This window comes from Chiloscyllium punctatum, chromosome 29 (assembly GCF_047496795.1).
Source record: "Chiloscyllium punctatum isolate Juve2018m chromosome 29, sChiPun1.3, whole genome shotgun sequence".
Taxonomy (NCBI): domain Eukaryota; kingdom Metazoa; phylum Chordata; class Chondrichthyes; order Orectolobiformes; family Hemiscylliidae; genus Chiloscyllium; species Chiloscyllium punctatum.
The window spans coordinates 17,921,861-17,946,347 of NC_092767.1; the positions used below are offsets into that span (position 1 = coordinate 17,921,861).

The following is a 24,487-nucleotide window of genomic DNA, read 5'->3' on the forward strand; positions in this document are numbered from 1 at the left end:
CCTCCTCAAAGATGTATCTGAAAGTTGTTCTCTTTAATCAATGTTTCCAGCATTCGTGAAGCACTTTCGCAGAATTGTCAGTGCGAAAGGCTCCATCCAATGCAGGTCGTTGTTGTTAATGTCTGACATTAGGAGAAACAGGAATGAACACTCTCTTATACCTGATGAACAGCAGCAAAAGCAGGAAGCACTGAGCATGCTCCAGCCCACAAAGGGCCTCTGGTGATTGATCTCAGTGCAGGACCAATAAGAGGATGGGGATGGGGCTGGAAGACAAGGTAGTGCCGGTTGGTCTGAGTGAATGAGGGGCGTGGCTACACTCACCCACGTGATAAGCTTCTGGATTAGTGGTGCTGGAAGAGCACAGCAGTTCAGGCAGCATCCAAGGAGCAGCGAAATCGACGTTTCGGGCAAAAGCCCTTCATCAGGAATAAAGTGATACCACGTGATAAGCTTCACTGGCAGCACTGTGATGTTGTGACCAAGGCATTGGAAATGTGTGAAGGTGCAGGGCATGGTTAAGGAAAGACATATTGACCAGGAAGAGAAGGAAATTTTAATGGAACGGGCTGAGACGTTTTACAGAATTTAGTGCACATCGGAAAACACAAATTAGAAAATCCCAGGCCCGTGTTTGTGGCAAATGGCAAAATGCTTCAAATAGTGAAAGGCGTGAGTGATCGCCGCCATCTTTATTGGGGGCAGTGATCCACGGGACACGTGTGTGGCTGCCAACTTTGAGAGGGGCAAGCTGTAGGGGGACGCATGCGCAGCCTTCCTTGGTAGGGAGTGATAGGGCAGGATTTACACAGTGTCAGAGTCAGGATGTTTTCAATGTCAAAGAGTGTGATGCTGGAAAAGCACAGCAGGTCAGGCAGCAGCTGATCGGTGGGAAGGAAGATGGACATGTAGGATAGGTCAAGAGGGTGGTGCCGAGTTGGAAGGCTGGATCTGGGATAAGGTGGGTGGAGTGGAAATGAGGAAACTGGTGAAATCCACATTGATCCCATGTGATTGGAGGATCTGAACACAGATGATGAGGCGTTCTTCCTCCAGGCATCAGATGCCTGGGATTTGGCGGTGGAGATGGCCCAGGACCTGCATATCTTTGGGGGAGCGGGAAGGGGAGTTAAAGTCTTTGGGCACAGGCTGTTTGGCTTGTTTAGTGTTTTACTGTTACTTTCACAGACCTTTTGTAAGTTAATTTTCCTCTGCTGCCCAACCCCTGACAATGTGCTGCTCTCTCAATGGACTAAATTTTCCACAGTATCTTTGCCAGTGAATAATTCTTTTTTTTCAATTCTGACCATCAAATTCTGCAACATTCTCACTTCCTGTAATGCATTTAGCACTCCCTGAAATATCAACTATGTGTTTCTCTCTCCACAGACACCAGTGATTAATGCCAAAGCCCCATTGCCTGTGGAGAGGGTGATGTTTGACTTCCTTGTACAGCTGCAGTTCGTGTGGTGAAGGTGCTCCCACAATGTTCTTGGGTAAGAGATGTTACAGATTATTCACTCAGCGACAGTGAAGAGTTGACAATGTGTGTGCAAATCAACAACAGTTTGTATTTTTATAATTTTTATAATTTCACAGAAATTGAGAATTTCTGACATAAGGCCACAGATGGGGATATTAGGTCAGGTGATCAAAAGTATTGCCAAATAAGCAGGTTTTCAGGAATACCTTAAAGGAGGAAAGCAAGTCTGAGAGGGTCAGAGTGCGAATTCCAGACAGTGTTCCCTTGGCAACTGTCAAAACAGCCAAACCGGTGAAGCAATGAATAAATGCATCTTTGGGAGTCTGAAAGAAAATGAGTTATCGGGGTCTCACAGGTTGCGTGGTGCAGGGAGACAGGGATGTTCACAGCCAGGAATTACATCAAGGGAGAGAATATTAAATTGTTGCTTGTTAATAGGAGCCTTTTGATGAATCAACAAGCTTTGGTACAAGTGAGCACTTGGGCAGTAGGGTTTTAGATACTCTTGAGCTTATATGTAAGTTGAATGTGGGAGGCTGGCCAGGACTGTGTTTGGATAATGAAGTCTGGAGATAACACAGGGATGGACGAGTATTTCAGTAAATGAGCTGAGACTAGGGTGGAGTTGGGTGATGTCACTGATGTAGAAATAGCAGTTTTGGAGTCGGGCTCCCCCTCATCACTCCCCCTCACCAATTCACAAATATGGTTCGTTGTTCTGTCTGTCTTTTCTGGTTATGTCCTTCTCTCCAATTCTGCTAAGAACTAATATTTGACCTCAAGGTTGTTGGAAAATCCTGCTCCATCTCCACTCTCCCTTTCCTTTCTGAATTCCTCATTGGTGGTGTCCATCCAGGATGTATCTTTGTCCCCTCCTGTGTCTCCCCTACACACTGCCAGGAGGTGACATCGTATTGGTTTCACATGTACACTGACAATGCCCAGCTCTCTCTCCCCTATCATCACTCTCCATTGCTCCACTGTTACTCATTCATCAAACTGCTTACCAAACGCCTACAACTCGATTGGCTGCAATTTCCTCCAATGAAACACTGCAATGGTTAAACCCATTGCCTTCAGTTGCTATTATAAATTCCTTTCCCTTACTGCTGAGCCCCTCCTTCTCACTAGGAAATGCCTGAGGCAGAACTACACTCTTCACAATATTGCTCTCATATTCTGACCACAAGGTGATCTTCTGATCAGACATCTACATAATCGCAAACACCAGGAACTCCAATCTCTAAAATGTTGCTTTTCTCCAACTCACCCCAGATCCATTGCTATTGAAACCCCTTACCCATATCTGTGTTGCATTAAAGTTGACAAATCTAAAACAGAACCCTTGATTCTGCAACTGACCCAGAGACTGGTTCCAGGTTCCCTCATGATGGAACACATCCTCTCAGTATTTACCCTGTCATACCCCGTAATAAGCCTATATGTTTCAATAAGATCCCCTCTCATTCTCCCCCAAATCCAGTGAGTCGAGTCCCAACTTCTTCAGCCTTTTCTTAAAAGAGAGTCCCTGCAAACCAGGGATCATCCCAGTCAATCTTCTCTGAATGCCTCCGATGAAGTGATGTCTTTCCTTAACTAAAGGGACCAAAACGTGTCTCATTACTCCATATGTGGTCTCACTCGCACTTTATAAAGTTGCTCTCAGGTATATACTCCAAACTCTTATACTGCAAATCCCTTCAAACAAGGAACAACGTTTCATCTCCCTTCCTGATGACCTGTTGTAACTGTGTGCTAGCTTTCTGTGTTTCCTGCACAATTATCTCCTCGTCTCTTTTGTGTTGCAGCTTTCTACAGTTTCCACCATTTAAATAGTCCTCTGTTCTTTTATTACCTCCTCCAAAATGAACAACTTCACATTATCCCAAGTTATGCTCCATTTGCCAATTTGGTGTTTACTTCTCCAACAAATCCATCTCTGTAAACAGTTTATAATCCTTTTGGAAGTTTACTGTTCTACATTTTCTTGGAGATTCCCCCCCTCATTCTTCTAAACCTTTCCAGGGAGCACCGGACAGTGGGAAGCATGCTGAGTTGTTGTCTTCAGAGAGACTCTTTGGAATGACTGGGAGGATCTTGCTGCCCATTGGTCAGAATGGAGACAACTTGCCCATCAAGCTGCATGAGCCTTTCACTCCTCATGTCTTATTTATGAACCACAGCGGTAGCACAGAAGGAAAGAAAAGGAAGCAAATCCTGCTCTCCACATCTCACTGACCCTTGGAACATTCTGTCCCATGTATCAAAGATCTGTCCTGTTCAGTCACATGAAGTCCCAAGGTGGAAACTCATAGAAACCCACACAGATTTCCCCCTGAACTGACTGCTGACCTCCACAAGGGGTAATGTGTCCAGTCATCCTGGACCAGGAGGAGGGGATTGTGTGAGTTTCTAACCTGAACTGACGGTGACAGATTTTATAAACTTGTATTACAGGATACTACAGGTGGATATTCAGATGGGAATCTCAGTAATTGTAACGCCAAACTCTGATTGAATTACTCCATTCATCAGGACCTGGATATTTGCACTGTGTGTGAGTATTTTGTTCCAGCTCAATTCCATTTTCTGCATAAAAATTCTCCTTTGAATCAAACCACCCTGTCAATAGATCTCCCCGAAATCTTCAATATATGTCCAGTCATCCTTTTATGATGAGTTAATGAGTGTAAGGTTTAACATCCTGATGTATATGTTTTGTAAGCACTTGTCTCTCAGCTCCCCTCAATTGCCTTTGCTACAAGGAGAACAATCTCAGTTTTCCCCAACCCCTGATTCCCCAATGTCTTTTTGTGTGCCTTATAGACAACATCAGGATTGTGTTGGAACATTCTCCACTTGCCTGCATCAGATTAGATTAGATTACTTACAGTGTGGAAACAGGCCCTTCGGCCCAACAAGTCCACACCGACCCTCCGAAGAGCAACCCACCTCGACCCATTCCCTACATTTACCCTTTCACCTAACACTACAGGCAATTTAGCATGGCCAATTCACCTAACCTGCACATATTTGGACTGTGGGAGGAAACTGGAGCACCATTTCTTCTGCAAACAACATAATTGGAAAATTGTTTTGAAAATTTCAACAGGAAATCCTGAGAATTTAGAACGCAGGATCAGAAGTAGGGTCCTCTAGCCTGCTCAGTCATTCATGGCCAATTTGCGGCCAATTCCATATACTTGGTTTCGCCCCTGCTTAATATTTAACAATTTCAAATTTAAAAGTCGATAATTAACCCAGCATCAGCTACAATTGGCGAGACACTTCTAAGCTTCAAACATCCTTTTGGAATAGAACTGTTTTCAAACACGACTGAAAGGCAACACTCCAATTTTGGGCTCTTCTGTATATATGGGGGTCTAGATTAGAGTGGTGCTGGAAAAGCACAGCAGGTCAGGCAGCATCCGACGAGCAGGAAAAATCGACATTTTGGGCAAAAAGCCCTATATATGTTTATCAGGCAGAGGTAAGTATACGCATTTGGAGAGAGATGAAACTGGCCATCAACCACTGGATTTGAGCAATCTGGATCCTCTACCACTAATAATATTTACCTTCTCCCCACATTAGAATCCAAAGGGTGATTTTAATGCTAACCTTAGAAAATAAATAATACTATTATTGTCATTAGGTTAATCTCTTCCTGCTCAAAACACTCCCTGTTTATTCCTTCCATCATAAATTTTACCCATATTTATAACAGAATTTATCCAAGTAAAATTCCCATTTACAGCAGACAGAGTATAACATCAGCTGTTTGTAAAGCCATACTTACTGAAATAAGCCCAAAGTGGAGGACCAAAGAACATTTGTATATCCTGATTTTCCCACAGTCTATAATGCCATTTGTATTTGAGTGATGCCTCTAACAAGATTACACAAAAATCTCTACAGAAACAAAAGTCTGAAATCTTTAAATGTGACAAAGTGTACAAGAAATATAATATGATATGACATTTCCTTATCAGATTGATCATAGGCTCTTAACATTTCCAGGTTTGAGACTGTATTGGAATAATGCATCCAAATGGTTTCCTGGTGGCCACACCGATGTCCATTCAAATCTGTCATACCCCAAAACCTTACATTTTGAATCATTCTCTGCTACCAATATTAAATACTAAAGATAACTGTCTAAACCAAAATTGTAGTGAGATATTTATTTCAATTCACCACCTTCCATTAAAGGCCCCACCACTGATTACTAAATCTCCACATCTATATACTCAATTCAAACTCAATTAAACCTGCCTAAATATAGTGCAGCCCTCAACAGTATTAAAGAAAGCGAACATCCTCTAGGACAAAGCACTGTGCCTGAGTGGTGTCCCATCCACCACCTTCAACATTCCCTCTCTCCACCCCCGATGCACATTGGCATCACTGTCTAAAAGGTAAAGTCAGCATTGTCCTACCAGACCATAGGGCTGCTCTCTCATTAGGGAGAGATGTCTGGTGGTGGTTTAACCTGAAGGTAACCCCAGCCCAGGCAAGGGGAGAGGTTGAGAAAGAGAGTCCATCTATTGTAGATGGATATTCTTGATCTGTATTAACAACACCCATGTCCCTGCAACTAAAATCCCCGAATCCTTGAACCATCCTGGTAACTCTCCTGTGTCCCCTCTCAGGGACCCTGCCATCCTTCCCAATGTATGGGCGATCTCTGGTTTGCACAGACCCAGCTGCTCTGTGTTCCTGTGGGTGATGTCATCATCGAGCACCAGTTGCACTAAACCTCACTGTCTGTGAGGGTGGGAGACATAAATCCCCAAAACATTTGAGATGTATTTAGTGTGCACTTGCTATGCCATGATAGTTGACACTTTTCCATAAGTACTGGAAAATAGATGAGGATAGTAGTATGGTGGTAGTTTTCGGTGATAATTTTCTTTCTCACAGACTCGATGGACCACCAAAGCGTTTTTCTGTTCTGTGGACTGCTGAGATGTTTATTATAGGAATACGACAGGCTCCATTGGATATCAGGTCAGAAGAGGTGATACTAGAATAGATGACACGTGATTGGTCGATTTTCTTGGGAGGAAAGTGAGACGCAGAGGTTTAAGAGGAAATTCAGAAGCTCAGCGCAGGAATTGTAAAGGGCTATTATCAAGTGATAAATAAACATTGGGCATCCTAAAAGCTGGAAATAACGAAAGGCACATATAGCAGAGCTTTGAGAGACTGGAGGGGATTAGACATGGGGAGGATAATGAAGCTGGAGGAGATGCAAGTTGGAAAGGATTGTGAGGATGGAGGATGTTACAGAGATAGAGATATTTGTGATAGAGGTTTTTGGATTTTGAGGCTGGAGTGGAATTATAGAGATGAGGAGGATTTGTAAGGCTGGATGAGGTGGTACTGATAGGGAGAGTTCCAAACATAGAGGAATTTACAGAGATGACGAGTCATAAAGTTACACAGCATCGACACATACCCTGTGGTCCAACCAGTCCGTGTCGACCATAAATTCGAACTGAACTAATCGCACCTGCCTCCACTTGGTCCAAGTCCATCCTAGCATTCCCTATTGATATACGGGTCCAAATGTTTTTTTTTCCTATTAGAATCCCATTCCCCTCCCCTTTTGCTCTATATTTACACCTGACTAATTCACTCAACCCAATCATCCCTGAACACTATGGGCAATTGAGCACGGCCAGATCACCTACCCTGTACATCTGTGGATTGTGGGAGGAAACGGCAGCACCTGGAGGAACCCGCGCTGTCATGGGGAAGAATATGCAAACTCCACATGGACAGTCACCCAATACAGGAATTGAGCCTGTGTCCCTGGCGCTGAGAGGTAGCATTGCTAACCGTTGAGCCACTGTGCCACCCTGAAATTGTAATTGCATTCACATCTACCACGTCCTCTGCATGTTTATTCCACATGTGAACCACTCTTTGTGCAAAAACAAAAAATAAAATCCCGAACTTCTTTTTAAAGCCATCCTTTTTAACGTGAGAAACGTATGTCCCCAATCTTGAATCGCGCCCCCTCCTGGAAAGGGCACCTGCTGTTCACATTACTGAAAGTCTTCAGGATTTTATAAACCTCTAATAAGGTCACCCCTCAGCCTCCTGTGCTCCAGTGAAAAAGGACCCAGCCGATCCAGACTCTGCTTATAACTCAAACCATCGATTCCCATCACCATCCTGGTAAATCTATTCTGAACCTGCTCCAATTTAATAATATCCTTCCTATCACAGCACAACCAGAACTAGACACAGTATTCCAGAAGAGGCCTCCCCAACATCCTGTACAACCTCCACATAACGTCCCAACTCCTATATTCAAAGATCTGAGCAATGAAGGCAAATGTGCTAAAGCCCTTCTGAACCACCCTGTCTGCATGTGACACATAGTTCAAAGACCTGAACCCCTCGGTCTCTTTGTTCCATATCACTATCCGAGGCCCAACTTTTAATCAGGGTAAGTTCAGCCTTCGTTTGTTTTATCAAGGTGTAATATTTCACATTTATTCCAATCCAAAAATCACAAACATCCTTTGAGTATAAAGGCAAGAGGAGTATACTTAAGAGTTAAATCAGTAAGGCAAAAAGGGGACAGGAGACCGCTTTGGCGAATAGGGAAAGGGTTTTTAGAAATACATTAAGAGCAAATGGGTCACTAGAGAGAGAATAGGCCACCTCAAAGGTCAACAAGGCAGCTTATGTGTGAAGACGCAGGAGATGGGGTTGTTGGGGGGATACTAAACGAGTGGCATCAGTGTTTACTGTGGAGAAGGACAGATTTGTGGAGGTTGTCAAGATTAGAGATCGTGAGGGTGATGAGACAGGAGGAGATTGGAGGATGTTACAGAGATTGAGATGTTTGTGATAACAGAGATAGTAATGGTTCTGAGGCTAGAGAGGATTTCTAGAGATAAGGAAGAGTTTAGTCTGGATGAGGTGACAGTGATCTGGGGAGTTGTGAGCATGGAGGAATTCACAGAGATAGCGTCATAAAGTGATACAGAACAGAGACAGACCCTGTGGTTAAACCACTCCGTGTCGACCATAATTCCCAACAAATCTAATCGCCCCTCCCTCCACTTGGTCCACATTCATCCAAACATTTCCTGTTTATGGACTTGTCTAAATGTCTTTTAAACATTGTAATTTTATTCACAGCTGCCTCTTTTTCTGGGAGTTCACTTCACACATGTAAAAGTAAAAACAAATCCCCAATTTACTTTTTAAATCTTTCTCATCTATTTTCAAATTGTATGCACCCAGGTTTTGAATTCCACCCACCCCCGGCCATTCACCTTGTCTACACGCTTCATGGTTTTATAAACCTCTAAGGTCATCCCTCAACCTCCTACGCTCTAGTGAAAAAGCATCCCAGCCTATCCAGCTTCTCCTTGTGACACAATCCCTCCATTCATGGCAACATCCCGGTTAGTCTCTTCCGAATCTGCTCCAATTTAATAATATCCTTCCTATCACAGCACAACCAGAACTAGACACAGTATTCCAGAAGAGGCCTCCCCAACATCCTGTACAATCTCAACATAACGTCCTAACTCCGATATTCAAAGATCTGAGCAATGAAGGCAAATGTGCTAAAGCCCTTCTGAACCACCCTGTCTGCATGTGACACATAGCTCAAAGACCTGAACCCCTCGGTCTCTTTGTTCCATATCACTACTCAAAGCCTTACTTTTAATGAGTGTAACTCCTGCCCTTGTTTGTTTTATCAAGATGCAATATTTTGCATCAGTATTTACTGTGGAGAAGGACATGGGAGATGTAGAATGTGGGGAAATAAATGGTGACATCTTGAAAATTGTCCATAATACAGAGTACTGGATATTGGAAACGTATAAAGGTGGATCAATCTCCAGGCTTTGATCAGGGGTATCCAAAAATTCTGTAGGAAGCGATGGAAGTGATTTCTGGGCCTCTTGCTGAGATTTTTGTATTATTGATAGTCATAGCTAAGATGCCAGAAGACTGCGAGTTGGTTAATATGGTGCTACTATTGAACGAAGGTGGTTTGGACAAGCTCGGGAGCTACAGATGCTGTGCTAGACTAGGTGTTGGAGGGAGCCCTGAGCGACAGGATTTGCGTGTATTTGGAAAAGCACGGACTGATTAGGGATAGTCAGCATAACTTTCTGCATGGGAAATCATGTCACGTACTTGATCTGGTTTTTAAGAAGTAACAAAGAGGATTGATGAGAGAAGAGTAGTAGATGTGATCTATGTGGACTTCAGTAAGGTGTTCGACAAGGTTCCCCATGGGAGACTGGTTAGCAATGTTAGATCTCCCGGAAGTAGCTATCTGGATATAGAGCTGGCTCAAAGGCAGAAGACAGAGGGTGGTGGTGATGGATGATTATTTTTCAGATTGGAGGCCTGTGACTAGTGGAGTGCCACAAGGATCGGTGCTGGGTCCACTACTTCTTATCATTTATATAAATTAATTGGATGTGAACACAGGAGGTATAGTTAGTAAGTTTGTAGATGGCACCAAAATTGGAGGTGTAGTGGACAGTGAAGAAGGTTACCTCAGATTTCAATAGGATTTTGATCAGACGGGCAAATGGGCTGAGGAGTGGCAGATGAAGTTTAATTCAGATAAGTACGAGGTGCTGCATTTTGGAAAAGCAAAGCTTAGTAGGACTGATACCTATCATGGTCAGGTCCTGGGGAGTGTTGCTGAAGAAAGAGACCTTGCTGTGCAGGTTCACAGCTTCTTGAAAGTAGAGGTGCAGGTAGATAGGATAGTGAAGGTGTTTGGTATGATTTCCTTTATTGGTCAGAGTATTGAGTAAGAAAGTTGGGAAGTCATGTGGCAGCTGTTCAGGACATTAGTTTGGCCACTCTTGCAATATTGTGCACAATTCTGTTCTCCACCTGTCACAAGGATGTTGTGTAACTTGAAAGGTTCACAAAAGATTTATAAGGATATTGCCAGGGTTGGAGGGTTTGAGATATAGGGAGAGGCTGTACAGGCTGGGGCTGTTTTCCCTGGAGTGTCAGAGGCTAAGGAGTGATCGCAGAGGTTTATCAAATCATGAGCATGGATCAGATAGATAGACAAGGTATCTTCACTGGAGTGGGGGAGTCTAGAACTAGAGGGTATAGATTTAGCACGAGAGGGGAAAGATATAAAAGGGGCCTAAGGGGCAACTTTTTCATGCGACGATGTTGCGTTTATGGAACGAGCTGCCAGAGGGAGTTGTGAAGGCTGGTACAATTGCAACATTTATTAGGCATCTGGATGGGTATATGAATAGGAAGGGTTTAGAGGGATATCGACCAAGTGCTGGCAAATGGGATGAGATTAGGTTCGAATATCTGGTCGGTATGGACGAGTTTGACTGAAGGGTCTGTTTCCGTGCTGTATGTCTGTGACTCGCAGCCGGGGATCAGCTCAGTGGGTTTCAGTCTCTTAAAAGGTAAATCTTACTCTGTTTTACTTTTTAAAATCCGCAACATTCAGTAGGGTGAGTGTTTACTACTTTAAGTGCCTCTGTTATGATCTTTTGGTTGAATGTTTTAAATATAAATTACAGGCTCTAATGTATTCGAGAGTAGTCTTTTGTAAAGCTGTAAGACTCTGCCCTTTTCTGGGTCGACAGATTAAGGTGCAGAGACGGCCATTCGTACAGTGATGTGCACTTCCTGGAGGAGAGTAGGGGGAGTTTGAATGATCCTGTTGATAGCCTGCAGGAAGTGATACAAATCCTCTTGGATCACATGGATCAGATGGAGCGGTGCTTAATGGTAATGAAGAATTTACAAGAGTCAGGATGTGTGATAGGTGGCAGTTTCAGGCCGGAAACCTGCAGATACAGTCAGGTAGATGGGTTACCTCTCGGAAAGGTAGGAGAGGGAGGTAGGTAGAGCATGAGTCTCCTGTGGAGAAAGTGAGGACTGTAGATGCTGGAGATCAGAGCTGAAAAATGTTTTGCTAGAAAAGCGCAGCAGGTCAGGCAGCATCCAAGGAGCAGGAGAATCGACGTTTCGGGCATAAGAAGGACTTCTGCCCGAAACGTCGATTCTCCTGCTCCTTTCGTGCTGCCTGACCTGCTGCGCTTTTCCAAAAACACATTTTTTAAGCCATGAGTCTCCTGTGGCTTTCCCCATCTCATACAAGTTTACTGTTTTGGATAATGTAGGTTGTCATAGACTTTCAGGGAATGTTGCACTGACAGCCAAGTTACTGGTACTGAGATTGGCTCCACTATAATGTGAGGTCGATCAGATTCCAAACGCTAAAGGATGTCAAGGGACTTTCTAGTCGGGCACAGACTGCTGTTTCTGCAGCTGACAGTGAGACATCAGAATGGGGTGGTACCTCCCTGGTGCCAGGGTCAAGGATGTTTCGGACAGGTAGCAGAATATTCTCAAAGGAAAGAATGACCAGTGGGAGGTCATTGTACATTGGTGCCAATGACATAAGAAAGGGAAAAGATCCTGATGAGAGAATATAGCAAATTAGCCTGGAATATAATATACCAGGTCCTCGGTCATAATATGTGGATTACCCCAGGTGCTACATGCTCGTGAGACTAGGAATAGCAGGATGGAGGAGATGAATGATTGGCTAAGGAGCTGGTGTAGGGCAGAAGGATTCACATCTTTTGATCATTGTAATCTCCTCTTGAGTAGAGTTGATGTGCATAAGAAGGATGGATTGTACCTGAATTGGAAGGTGTCTGATATCCAGGCAGGGAGATTTGCTCGTGCTACTCAGGGTCATTAAACCAGTGAGGGAGTGTGGGTAAACTCAAAGAGATAGTGAGAAAAGAGGTAAGTCTGAGGCTGGTACAGTTCAGAAGTCAGACAGTCAAGGCAGGCAAGGGTAAGGCACAGAACCAGGTAGAACTGACAAGTTACACTGCATTTACTTCAATGCAAGAGGCCTGACAGGGAAGGCAGATGGGCTCAGGGTATGGTTTTGAATGTGGCACTGGGATATCATGAGTATTACAGAAACGTTGCTCAGAGATGGGTAGGACTGGCAGCGTAATGTTCCAGGGTATCGATGCAAGAGGAAGGATAGAAAGGGGGACATGAGAGGAGGCGGAGTGGTCTTTTTGATTAGGGGTAGCATTACAGTTGTGCTGAGGGAGGATATTCTGAGATTACGTCCAGCGAAGTTATTTAGGTTGACCTGGGAAATAAGAAAGGGATGATCACCTTGTTGTTATTACCTGCGTGGGTTTCGTCTGTTTGCTGTGGTTTCCTCCCACTATCTAAAGATATGCAGGTTGGGTGGATATTCCAGGCTGAATTGCCCATATTGTTCAGGGATGTGCAGGCTAGGTGGATTAGCCATGGGAAATGCAGCATTACAGGTTTAAGGTAGGAGGCTTTGAGGGTCAGGGTGGATTTGATGGGCCGAATGGCCTGCTTCCACACTCTCAGGATTCTCTGATAATTCTACTAGTTTTAAAATAGTTACAGAAAAAAATAAACCAGATCTAAACGGTGTTCTAAATTGGACAAAGGCAAATTTTGACAGTACAAGGCGAGAACTTTCAATATTTCTTTGCTATTCCCAGGTAAAGGGACAGCTGGAAAGTGGGAACATAAGAACAGAAGGAATAGGAGCAGGAGTAGGCTACCTGGCCCCTCGAGCCTGCTCTGCCATTCAATAAGGTCAGGCCTGATCTTTTCATGGCCTCAGCTCCACTCTCCTGTTCTCTCACCATCACCCTTAATTCCTTTCCTTTTCATAAATCTACCTTTTGACCTAACGATAGTCAAGTTGATAACGTCAACTGCTGCACTCAGCAGCAAATCCCACAGATTCACAGATTTATCTGAAGAAGTCCATCCTGAACTCAGTCCTAAATCTGATATCCCCTTATTTTGACTCTCTGCTCCCTAGTTTGCTCCGTCCCCAGTGGAAATCACCTCCCTGCTTCTAGTTTATCTACTGCCTTCATAATTTCAATTGTTTTCCTATCCAACCCCCCATACTTCGAAATTCCAATGAGTATAGAACTAGTTTTCTCAATCTCTCCGCATACGTCAACCCTCTGAAATCCTGACTCAAACTAGTGATCCTCCACTGCACCCTCTCCAGTGCCAGTACATCCTTCCTGAAGTAAGGAGACCAAACCTGTACACAGTACTCCAGGTGTGGCCCCTCCAGCACCCTGTACAGCTGCAGCATAACCATCCCTCTAGCAATGAAGGACAATATTCCCTTCACTGTCTTATTTACCTGCTGCACCTGCAAACCAACCTCCTATGATTTATGCACAAGGAAACCCAGCTCCCTCTGTACAGCAGCCTGCTGCAAGTTTTCACCATTTCATCAGTTAGCTGTTAGTCCGACCAAAATGGATGACCTCACATTTCCCAACATTGTCCTCCATCTGTTCGACCCTGACCCACTCACTTAACCTATCCGAATCCCTCTGCAGACTTACTTTGGCCTCTGCACACATTGCTCTACCACTCAGCTTAGTGTTGTCTACCTTTCATGAATCGATGCTGTGTCTGCTCTGAGACAATTTCGACCCAGATAGCTCACTATTTCTTCCTTGAGAGATCGAGCATTTCCCCCACTACAGAAGTTATGCTAACAGGTCCATTTTAAAATATTGGCATCACATTTGCAGCTATCTAATCTGTCAGAACCGTCCCAGAGTCCAGCACATTTTAGTGAATTATCACGAGTGCGTTTGCTATTTAGCCTCTGCCACCTGTTATAGTCCCCTGGGATGCACTCCATCACGGCCAGACGACCCATCTACCTTTAGGCTGTTATCTTTCCCAACACCACCTCTTTACTGAGAATGATTGCTTCTCTGTCCTCATCTGCCATTGCATCCACAGGTCTGCAACAACGAGAGTACACAGACAGTATGTTCCTGTTAAGGCCAAGGCTGGGAGGGGTAAGGAATGCTGCCTGTCGAGAGAAATTGAGGGCCTGGTCAAGAAAATGAAGGAGGGATATGGCAGGTACAGACAGCTGGGTTTGCGTGAATCCCTCCAGGAGTAAAAGGGCAGTGGGAGTATAGTCGAGGGAAACCATGAGGGCTAAAAGGGGACATGAGATAGCTTTGGGAAATAGGTTTAAGGGAGAACCCAAAGGGATTCGACAAATATACCTAGGACAAAAGAGTAACCAGGCAGAGATTAGGGACCCTCAAAGCTCAGCAAGGCTGTCTGTGGGACCATCGGAGGTGGGAGGATTTCATGTCAGCTTTTACTTAGAGGATGTGGAAGTGAGACAGTTTGGAAAAATAAATAGTGATAACTTGACAAGTGTCCATATTACAGAGAATGAGGTACTGGATATCTTATAATACATAAAGCTGAATAAATCCCTGGGACCTGATCAGGTGTGTCCCAGAACTTTGTGGGAAGTTCGGGAAGTGATTGCCAGGTGAGGTGCTGTAAGACGGGTGCCATTATTTGAGAAAGGTGGTGAGGAAAGTCCAGGCAACAATACACCAGTGAGCCTGAAGTCAGGCAAGTTGTTGGAAGGGCTTCTCAGGGACAGGATTTGGATGGAATTGGAAAGGCAAGAAATAATTAGGGATAGTCAGCATGGCTTTGTGCATGGAAATCACTAACTTGGTCTTCAGAAAGACGTTCAACAATGTTCAACATAACAGACTGGTTAACAAAATTGGCTGGAAAATTAGAGACCGAGGATAGTGGTGAAGGGTTGCTTTTCGGACTGGAGGCCTGTGATGAGCAATATGGTGTAAGGATTGGTGTTGGGTCCACTGCTTTTCATCATTTATATAAATGATTTCTATGTGAATATAGGAGCTATGATTAGTGACTTTACATCGACACCAAAATTGGAGATGCAGTGGACAGGGAAGAAAGTTACCTCCGAGTACAATGAGACTTCAATCAACTGGGCTGAGGAGTGGCAGATGGAGTGGAATTCAGATAAATGTGAGGTGCTGCATTTTGGAAAAACAAATCAGGGAAGGGCCTGGGGAGTGTTGCTGAACAAAGAGATGTTGAGGTGCAGGTTCACAGTTCTTTGAAAGTGGAATAGGCAGGGTGGTGAAGAAGGCGTTTGGTTAACTTGCCTTTATTGGCTTATGCATTGAGTATAGGAGTTGAGACGTTATTTTGCAGCTGTACAGGACATTGATTCAGCCATTTCTGGAATTCTGCTTTCAGTCCTGGTCTCCCTGCTATCGGAATGATATTATAAACATGAAAGGATTCAGAAAAGATGTGCAAAGGTGTTTCCAGGGTTGAGGGTTTGACCCATACAGAGAGGCTGAATAGGCTCGGGCTGTTTTCACTGGAGCATCGGATGCTGAGAGGTGACCTTCGAGGTTGATAAATCGTGAAGGACATGGTTAGGGTGAACAGCCAGGGTCTTATTCCCAGGTCCAAAACCAGAGAGCACAGACGGGAGGTGTGAGGGAAAAGATTTAAATGCGATCTAAAGAGCAATGTTTTCAAGCTGAATATGGTACGTGTATGGCATGAGCTGCCAGAGGAAGTGTGGAGGCTGGTACAATTTACATTTAAAAGGCATCTGATTGGGTACGTGTTTAGGAAACTTCGAAGGATATGGGCCAAGTGTTGGCAAATGGGACAAGATTAATTTAGGATATCTGGGCGGCATGGACGAGTTGGACCGAAGTGTCTGTTTCTGTGCTGTGCATCTCTATGACACTAATAAATTCAAATTAAGATAGATTTCTCTTTTATGGAGAGTTCGCAAAAGACCTGACAATTCTCCTTGGAGCTGAGAAGCTTAAGCAGTGATTTCAACCAGAAACAGATTTGTTTCCAGGATATTTAATTTACAGAGACACTGAGAGAAATTATTGTCACAATTTTTAGGAACTACTTTCAGGTAATTGGCAAATGATGCAGGTTAAAAATGTGAAGGGTAATTTACTCAGTAGGTTCTCAGCATCTAGAACAGTTTGAATCACAGCTGGATGCAGCTTTTGTTATTGTCAAAACAGATTTGGAATTTAACTATTTGAGGATAAATGTGGAGGGCTACTGGTAAATGGGAGTGGAGTAAGGGCAGATTGGCAGCATCTCCAGAGGAAGAAAGTACAGCCCCAATGGGCTGAATAGCCCCCAGCCCCTGTGCTCTGTGATACTGCCCCATTCACTGAATGATGAAGCTCATCCCAGGGCAGAGACACAGTTTTGTACAGCAAGGAAACAGACCCTTTAGTCAAACCCATCCACACCGACCAGATATCCCAACCTAATCTAGTCCTATCTGACAGCAGTTGGCCCATATCACTCTACGCCCTTCCCATTCATATACCCATCCAGCTGCCTTTCAGATGGTGACAGCTTGTATAGTTACACCACTTCCCAAACAGTAGATTCCATACACACACATGAAAATAGTTGCCCCTTGGGTCTCTTTTATATCATTCTCCTCTCCCCTTAAACCTATGCCCCCTCGTTCTGGACTTCCTAACCCCAGGGAAAAGGCCTTGTCTCTGTATCCCATCCACGCCCCTCATGATTTTATAAACCTCTGAGGTCACCCCTCAGCCTCCGACCACTCAAGTCACAATGGGACCTGGCTGATTGATGGCAGCTTCAGACCAATAGGGGAGTTGGTGTAATCCTCCCGCCAATGGGACTGAATGAGGGGTGTGGCCAGCAGGCCAACACGTGACCATGAGCTGTGCAGGAGCAATGTCACTGTGAGGGGGGACCCAGTGAGTGTGAAGGGAGTGGGAGAGACAGCAGAGACTGGGAGAGAAATTGAGTTTGTGTACTGGGTGGGTTGATAAACACACGCTGTTGGCTGCTGGACCTGAATTACCAACTCCCAGTAAATGAAAACCAAAGGAATTGCGGATGCTGTAAATCAGAAATAACAACCAGAAGATCCTGAAAATACTCAGCAGGTCTGGCAGCATCTGTGAAGAGAAGTCAAAGTGAACATTTCTGATCCAATGACCCTTCGTCAGAACTGATGTTCCTGAGAAACAATGTTGGTTTATATGCAGAAGGTAGGGGTTAAGGAGTAAATGATAGGTGGTGATAGATTCCAAAGAACGCGATGGGAGCACTTGGACAAAGGAGTGGATAACGATCTGGCTGGGGGAGGGTGAATAGCTGTTTATGGAGACTGTTAGTGACTAACCATAGGTGGTTGTAATTGCAGGCGATATAATAACAGGGCCTGGTCTATGGGATGGGGGCTAGGACATTAGTACGTAGGAGAATTAGGACCTAAAATTATGGAATCCAATATTGAGGCCAGAGGGCTGAAGGGTCCCCAGGTACAAGATGAGGTGATGTTCTTCCAGCTTGTGTTAAAGTGTGGCGCTGGATGTGCACAGCAGGTCAGGCAGTATGCAAGGAGCAGGCCAATTGACATATTGGGCCTAAGCACTTCTTCAGGAATGTGAGGGTGGGGAAGAGGACAGATAATAGGATGGGTGTGTAGGGCTGGTGGGAAGGTAGTTGGGAAGGCGATAGGAAAATGCAGGTGGGGGTAATGGTGAGAGGGTGGAGTGGATAATTGGGAAGGAAGATGGACAGATGGGACAGTTTGAGGGCGGTGCTGAGTTGGAGGGTTGGATCTGAGATAAGGTCAGGGAGAGGAGATGAGTAAATGTTGCCATGTTGTGGAAGGGTCGCTCCATCCCACCTATTATTTACTCTTTTACCCCTATCTCCTGCAGTCCAAAGATGTGTAGGTTAGGTGAATTGGCCAAGCTAAATTTCCCGTCGTGTTCAGGGATGTGTAGGTGAGGTGCGTTGTTCAGGAGAAATTTAGAATAACAGAGTTGCGGAATAGGTCTGGGTGGGATACCCTTCGGAGTGTCAGTGTGGATTTGTTGGACCGATTAGCCTGGTTCCACACTGTCAGGAGTCTAATTTTCCCAGCTGCCATCGGTTCTGAGGAAGGGTCAATGGACCCGGAATGGCCCTTGGTGTGTGCAGGAGACGGAAACTGGGAAGAGGGAGTGGCAGCGGAAACCGGGAGAAAATGATTCAGTTTAGACTGGGAGGTTTTATTTACACGTCTGTATATGGTGTTAGTCCTGAATTAGAAACTCTGGGTCCCATGTTTACAGCAAATGGGAAAACGGCTGTGGGCCTCAGTCAGTGATAGGTCCTGGGTTATGGCCGCCATTTTTACTGGGGGCACGGTACAGCGAGGTGCATGGACATGTCCTCTTCCTGGGTGGGGGAGGGGTGATTTGAAAGAGGAGCATTTACACACCAGACACATACCAGAGAAATATTTGTCTTTCCAATTCATCCTGCACTTGTTTTGTGAATTCTTTTTATTGGATATTAATTGAGAATAATTGAGGACGGGATCTCAAAAAAGCAGATTTCTGCACTCAGCGGAGTCATCAGGATCTGAATATCATTAGCATTTTACTGTGGAAGGAGAAAGGTTTGTCTGTTCTGTCTCTGGGAAAATATCTCCAATGCTTTTGTGAAGCAAAATGCAGAAAGATGTTCAAATTTGTGGTTGAATCCCCCATGGGCGATTTGGCCTGAGTGGGAGCACAGATTTATCCAAATTATACCTTTTTCTCATTGCAGGAACTGTCAGATTTAGTCCCAATCACTCACTTCATGATGTTAACCTGTAAACTCCTAATTTTCAACTCCCTGCAAAATTCTCATTAAAATTCTTTGTGAACTCAAATTCCAGCACATTTTCAGGTGGAATGTTTCAGGTTCTGACAACTGTCTGTTCATCCAGAAACTGCTGAGGTCCATGTTGACTCTGGGGTTACAAAGGGCTGAGCTGAAAGATGAGATGCAGTTCCTGAGATCCCATTGAGATGCATTGGAACAGGACAGGAGGCTGAGGGCAGTGTAGGTGTGACCAGACAATGAAAATGACAGGGCTGCACTGAGTGTTGTTTGACTCAATGAGTGCGTTTTGGAGTTAGGTGAAAACAGCGGGAAGTGAGACAGGGAGAAGTTGAAGCTGAAACTCCGGTTTAATTCAGGCCATTGAGAAATTCATATGGTCCCAATGGGAACAGCCAATTTGTAAGTGATACCTGCAGTGTATTTGTTAAGTTTTTAAAATATAACGTATCAGCTTAAATGAAGATTGGGGCTTTTGATATATAATGGAAATGTTTGAAGTGAAGGAAGGTTGAAAGCTCTTTTAAATTCTCTGAATGGGATTAATTAGCTGAATCTAGAGAGACGTTGTGACAGGAGCCCTCAGACCCGTGGGGTGCTCCTCTTGTACAATGTGGGAAAGAAGGGATACTTTCATTGTCCCTGACGGCTATGTGTGCAGGAAGTGAGCCCACCTGCATCTGCTGGGAAACTGCTTTTCAGACCTGGAGTTTTGAGTGGACTCAGGGATACAGTAAAATGTAGCTCCTGAAATAAAATAATGTCAGACTTACTCACAGTGCCATGTGCTAGTGAGAGCAGGAATAAGAGGATAGATCAGCTGGACGTGTGACTGGCGAAATGGTGGACCAGAGAAGGGTTTAGATTCTTCAGGCACTGGGACCGTTTCTGGGTGGGTCCTGTACCAGTGTAGACTTAGATGGGTCAGATTCAGGACAGGGAATGGGAGGTAGAATATTAGTGATGTAGTCAGCGGCTCAGAAAGCCAAAGAGAAGGAGGATGAAATGAGGATTGAGTCCCTCTTCATCCATCAGTCCTACCATCCCAGGAATTATAGTCAGCACAATATGGAGCTGTACAGCTCTCTGACTCTAAGTGCTTGAGCAAAATGGGGGAAATCCACAATAAAAACAAAAAGTGCTGGAGATCCTCAGCAGGTCGGGCAGCATCTGAAATGGTGACAGATGCAGGAAACATTGCAGCCTTGAAGAAGTGTTGAGATGATCACACCAGGTACTACAATATCGGTTACACGCTGATTGCCAGAACGTGGGACTAGAATTAATAGGTGCTTGATGACCAGCATGAATACGATGGGACTGGAAAGGTGACGTTTCGGGTCAGGACTATTCATCAGGGCTGACAAAGGGTTCCGACCCAAAACATCAGCCTTCCTGCTCCTGTGATGCAGCCTGACCTGCTGCACTTCCCCAGATCCACATTGTATGGACTCTGACTTCCAGCATCTACAGCCCATAACTATCTCCACATCCCAGGACTCAGGCTGGTGACCTTCCTTTACTCTCTCAATAACCAGGAGAGCCTTCCTTGGGAAAGGGGAACAAAGGTGTCCACAGTACTCCAGGTGTGGTCTCACCAAGGCCCTTCCAGAAAGGGATCCCTGCTCCTGTACACGAATCCTCTCACGAGGAAGGTCACCCATCATTTACATTCTCCACTGCTTCCCACTCCTACATGCTTCCGAAAAAGAGGGAATCGCAGAGAAACATGGAACCAAATGAGGTCAGAGTCTCTGTTATAAAACTGTTGAACACAATGCCCCCATCTTCTACATACTGGCCATCAAGCGCACATGCCTGGTGTGATAATCTAACCACTTCTTCAAGGCTGCAATGTTTCCTGCATCCGTCAGCACTTCAGATGCTGCCAGACCTGCTAAGGATCTCCAGCACTTTCTGTTTTCTCTGTTGTGTAGTTCTGAAAGGGGGGATTTGCAGTTAAGAAATTCAAATTGAACTTCATGTTCAGTTTTGATAGTTACTTGATCCTTGCCGATCTGAATGTCGTTGGCCTTATCTGGATGGAAAGGTGTGTATTCTGCCCGTGGACGAATATTTCAAATGTCAGTGTGACTGGGAAAAAAGTACTGAGACAGTGAAGTCCATGTTAGCGTGGGGACTGTGGAGAGAGATTTCATTGGTTTTTGAAAGTCTAAAAAATCATGGCACATTTCCCAGGAACAGTTAAGCCACTGGGTTTGTATGAGGGCAATTAACCATGAAACCAGAAGACAAAAGGATTCCTGCATCATGGAAAAAGCTATGAGAATGGGATTGTTGTAATGGGGTAAATTATCGATCATTGATTGTTATCCATTGGTGTTGTCATGTCTGTTCCAACGCCGTGGGGAAACACTGGAAATGTGATGAATGCAGTGTAGGTTTCAGTTATTAAACTGGAAAAGGTGCAGAAGAAATTTACAAGGATGATGTCAGGGCTCAGGGGTCTGAGTTACAGGGAGAGGTTGGACAAGTGAGGGCTTTTTTGTTTAGAGCAGAGGAAACCGAGGGGGAATATTTTATAGAAGTGTATAAGATCATGAGAGGCATGGGTAAGGTGAATTCACTCAGTCTTTTTCCCAGGGAACCAAGGACTGGAGGGCATCAGTTTAAGGTTAGAGGAGAAAGAATAAAAGGGAAGCTGAGGGGTAACTGTTTTACACAGAGGGTGTATGTATATGGAATGAGCTGCCAGTGGAAGTGGTTGAGGCGGGTGCACTAACAACATGTAAAAGGCATTTGGACAAATACATGGATAGGAAAGGGTCAGAGGAAGATGAGCCAAGTGCAGGGAAATGGGGTCAGCGTGGATGGACATTCTGATCGGCATGGGCCATTTTGGGCCAAAGGGCCTATGTCTGCTGTAGGATGCTATAACTAAGTGCATTTGCTATTTCTCCCATGAACTCTGTTGGTATCCTGGGATGTATTCCATCAGGGCAATGAGACTTGTGTAACTTTAACTCCATTACCTTGCCCAGTCTAACTCTTTCACGATAATGGTTATTATCTAGGTCCTCACCTTCCTCAGTCTCCTTATCAATTACTGGCATGTTCTTCGTATACTCCACTGTGAAGACTGACTGCTGTGTGCTCATCTTCCTGAACCCTGCTGGATAGGAATTACAAGGCACAGAACTCTGAGAGGTCTTCTTTGAGTCTTTATTGATGAGACATGGTAGTTACCTGGGTATTTTACGTGCAAAACGCCTTTAGGCAGCATCAGGTCCGATGTACAGCTGCCATTCTTCTACCTTTGTGATTTCTGACTTTGCATAGAGACTGTCTCTCATGATTATCTCCATGGCAACAACAGTTTAAAAAGTCTAGTTCAGTTCAACTCTGTGGTTAAACCACACACCCCTCCCCCACACCCCCGTGGCTCCCTCAAGTACCTGACCGGCGCTTCAGTTTCAGTGGGGCTGTCTATCAGGATTCTGATGTGGAGGAGCCGGAGTTGGGGTTGGGTGGACAAAGTTAAAAACCACACAACACCAGGTTATAGTCCGACAGGTTTATTTGGAAGTACAAGCTTTTGGAGTGTGCTGTGATTTTTAACTTGATCGGGATTATCTCTCTGGTAACTGTTAAATGCTTCAACAATAACAGAGGCCATATGTTCCCCAAACAATAGGTTTCCCTCTAACAGTGTAAACTGCTATTCTGGCCCTGGGCATTGCTACCCATCACTATTTATACCCAATCCCATCAAGGTTTCAGTTGACTTTTGAAGTTTTTCTAATCTCCGAATTTCTCCTTGGTCTTTGCCAACTTGTATGCCTTCTATTTCAATTTGATAGACTCCCTTATTTCCTTAGACACCCATGGCAGATTACTCCTTTTCCGACAGTCCTTCCTTTTCACTGATATATACGTTTGCTGAGCACTTCGAAAAATTGCTCTGATATTCCTCCACTATCTGTAAACTATCCCACAGTAAAGTCTTTGCTCCCAGTCTACATTACCAACTCCTGCCTCATCCTATTGTAGTCTTCTTTGTTTTAGCACAGGATCTTGGGACTGGATTTAATCTCCCCGCTTTCCATCTGTGTTCTAAATTCAACCAGATTTATCACGCGGCTTTTGTCAGATTACGAGGTGAGGCGATGTTTCCTGGGTGTTTTGGTTTTCATTATCAGTGACCTTGGCTTTGTAATAAATTACAGAATAGATATTCACAACAGAGTATTCTGGACAGTGTGAATGTACCACACAGTCTATAACCATAAATCACTGTTCCCCCTCAGTTTAAAATTGCAAAATCATTATCTTCTACACACTTCCTCACTATCTCAGTTTTGAATACTATTCCACTTGACTATCCTACATTTTCCGAAAATCTCCTTTGGTGAAGGTGGTGAGTTTTGGATTCCGCTTTCCAGTTATTACCGTAAGAAGATAAGCCCTGGGCACAGGAGAGGCAATGCAGCCCTTCGAACCAGCTCCACCATTTAATACTATGATGATTGAGCTCACCTCGGTCTCAGCTGGATTTTCCCGACTGCTCTCTCTCTCTCTCTCACCCTTCAGCTCATTGCAAATTAAAAATCTGTATCTGTCCATTAAATTTGCTCATTGTCCTGGCATCCACTTTGTTTTGAATAGGGAATTCCTCAGATGCACAACACGTCGAGATAGGTACATTCTTCTTCATGAGAATAGAATAGAATCCCTACAGTACAGAAGCAGGGTATTCATCCATCGAGTCCACACCAATCCTATAATAAGCAGCCCATTCAGACTCACCCATTCCCAGTATTTCCCATGGTTAATGGCTTAACCTACACATGCATGGACACTGTGGTTTAGCATGGCGAATCCACAGAACCTGCACATCTTTGGACTTTGGGAAGAAACTGGCACACAGAACAAAACCATGCAGCCACTGGGAGAACGTGTATACTCCACACGGTCACCTAAGGCTTGAATCAAACCAGGGTCTCTGAAGATGTGAGGCAGTGGTGCTAGCCACTGAGCCACCTCTGCCTAAAACTGCTTCCCCTTATTGATCCCTCCACCCCGCAATTGACTGAATCTATATTCCTTACGTCAAAAATTGGGTTGTCTAACCAGATGTCTCAGTAAAACCCAGTGACAAGCCATATGTCCTGTCTGTCTGAATGGGGATCCTATACATAAGACCCTTCCACCCAACACGTTTCATTCACTTTCCAGAGACAGGGCTCCAGTGACTTCATGGGGACTGCAACTCTCATAATTCCTGAGGCAGGAAGCACGGGTGTACTGGAAAACCCAGCACTGTATATGTACAGAATGTGGGCGGGTTTTGGAGCACATGATTTGGGGTAATTAGGGGAAAGTATTTCACACTGTGATTGGCTAGAGGAGGAACGTATCTGCTTGTATTATTGATCAGTTGGGGGGTCAAAGTGTCACTAC

General features: G+C 44.5%; 1 long non-coding RNA gene across 1 annotated transcript; it reads left to right on the plus strand.

Annotated features, from left to right (window-relative positions):
* The first annotated feature begins 1,342 nt into the window (after positions 1-1,342).
* LOC140454327 (uncharacterized) lies at positions 1,343-23,186 on the plus strand. Its single transcript, XR_011952661.1, has 3 exons — positions 1,343-1,496; positions 3,941-4,040; positions 23,093-23,186. It is a non-coding gene; the product is annotated as an uncharacterized lncRNA (long non-coding RNA).
* The last annotated feature ends 1,301 nt before the right edge of the window (positions 23,187-24,487 follow it).